Source organism: Fukomys damarensis, unplaced genomic scaffold (assembly GCF_012274545.1).
Source record: "Fukomys damarensis isolate Sample0158 unplaced genomic scaffold, DMR_v1.0_HiC HiC_scaffold_22, whole genome shotgun sequence".
Lineage (NCBI taxonomy): Eukaryota > Metazoa > Chordata > Mammalia > Rodentia > Bathyergidae > Fukomys > Fukomys damarensis.
The window spans coordinates 25,116,066-25,118,392 of NW_022900934.1; positions in this window are offsets into that span (position 1 = coordinate 25,116,066).

The following is a 2,327-nucleotide window of genomic DNA, read 5'->3' on the forward strand; positions in this document are numbered from 1 at the left end:
GACTGGAAATATTGCTCCGTAATAGAGTACCCTTGGGTTCTATATCTGGAACCCGCCCCCCATGGTCAGGGACAACCTGGTTGCCTTCTTATCTGAGTTTGAGGGATGTAACTCAGTGATATTGAGCTTGTCTAGCACATGTAAGGCTCTAAATTCAATCCCCAACACTGCAGGAAAAAAAAATTAATTGGCTTTCAGTTTTGTCACACCTTCATTTTTCACCCAAGGAAACAAGAGAGGTTAAAACATACTTCAAAATCTGCCTTGAGTCCAAAGTTGAGATCAAACTTAATTTTGACCTTTTTTTTTTTTTTTTTTTTTTTTTTTTTTTTTTTTTTTTTTTTTTTTTTTTTTTTTTTTTTATTTTTCAAAGTTCTAGAGATCCAACCCAAGCCTCCTACGTGCTAGGCAACACTTCACATTGAGCTACACACCCCCAACCCTCGGCCATTTTTTTTGTAACTTACTAGAAGAATAATTATAGGTTCAAAGCCTGGGGGTGTTCCCAGGGGCAGAGCTCTAGCCTAGCATGCAGGAGGCAGGCCCTGGGTCAGCTTCCCACCACCACCAAAAATATAATAATAATAAAAAAATAAAAGTTGTGAGCTTACAAAGACCTGAGAAAATAGCCCTGGCTATTCCTTGTCCCAAGGGAGTGCCTTTCTTTATCCGGTGAGAAGAGCATAAAGATGGGTGGCACAGAGAGGTGCACGCTGCCTGCCATCTGCCTTGGCTGTGCCCTTTCAGCTAAGGAAGGATAAACACCAGGCCAGGCCAGATGACAGTCAGTGCAGGGGAAGCAACTTAACGTGTGTGGCTCTTGTTGGGTAAACAGGAGGCAGAAGGACCTATGGCACTTTAGGAAGCCGAGCTCTGTGCCAGAAAAATATTTGCCCTGGTTGTAGCTCTTCTAACAGGCAAAGCCTTTCTGCCAAAGTTGGCTGAAGAGCCCAAGAGCTCCCGGATGAACAAGTTGAGTCTCTTGGCCACAAGTTATATTCTTAGAATTCATTTCTCTCGATGATTATGAAAGGACGGTGAGCATGCTCACTGTGAGGAATTCATACACTACACAGGAAGAGAATGAAGAAAGTAAAGCTATTGTGGCTTCCTCACGACTGCCCGCCCTGCGTCCTCCACTGTGTACTTTATCTGGCCTTTTCGCCTTTTCCTCTTTTACTCTGCAGAGCCAGCTCCCTCACTCCTTTTTTGTTTTTTTGGTACTGGGGATCAAACTCAGGTCCTTGTGCTTTCAAGGCAGGCACTGGAACCACTGAGCTAAATCCCCAGCCCCCTCACACTTCACTTTTACTTTTTCAAATAACTTTGCTACCATTAAAAAAGAAAAAGAAAAGAAAAAAGACTTATTTCTTACCATGAGATATAAATTGTCACCATCTCACTGTATATGCTTACAATGTTTTCCCTATACATGAACAAATTTACATAATGAAGATCATATAGTAAATACATTTTTGCTTTTCCTTCCCCACCAACCCCTGCTCTAGGGTAGGGGATCAACACAGGGAATCGTGCATGCTACGCAAGCCCTCTACTGCTGAGTTGCATCCCCAGCCGTTTTCATTTTTTGTTTTGAGATGGTCTCACTAAATTGCCCAGGCTAGCCTTGAATTTGTGATCGTTCTGCCTCAGCCTCCTGGCCATTGCATCCTGCCTTTTTATTTTTTAAATTAAAAACATTTTTAAGCCAGGCATGGTGGCACAGGCCTGTAATCCCAGCACTCGGGAGGCTGAGGCAGGAGGATCACTGTGAGTTCAAGACCAGCCTGGGCTACATAGTGAGTTCCAGGTCAGTCTCAACTACATAGTGAGACCATGTCTCAAAAAACTGAAAAAAAAAAAAATTCTTTTAAGCTATCATGCCCAGGCTTGTCAGATTTCTGGATTTATGCTATTCTGCTGCAGGTTCTTTATTCTTTATTCTTTCTTTCATTCTTTTCAAAAATCTCTTATGGCAGGTGTGGTAGTGAATGTCTATAATCCCAGCACTCAGGAGGTTGAGGCAGGAGGATTGCCTGAACTTTGAGGTTAGCCTGGGCTATATAGTGAGTTCAAGGCTGAATTGAACTACATAGTGAGTCTCTGTCTCAAAAATAATAATAATAATAATAATAAGGTCTGGGAATGTAGCTCGGTGCAAAGACCCTGGGTTCAATCCTAGGTACCACAGAAAGAGGTAAGATCAGGGAAGTCTTGGGACAGGAGAGAGTCAGTGATTGGACTGGCTTCCAGGATTAGAACTATTCTGAAATTTGATCTGGGTGCTTATCATATGGATGTGTTCATCTTTTTTTTTTTTTTTTTGT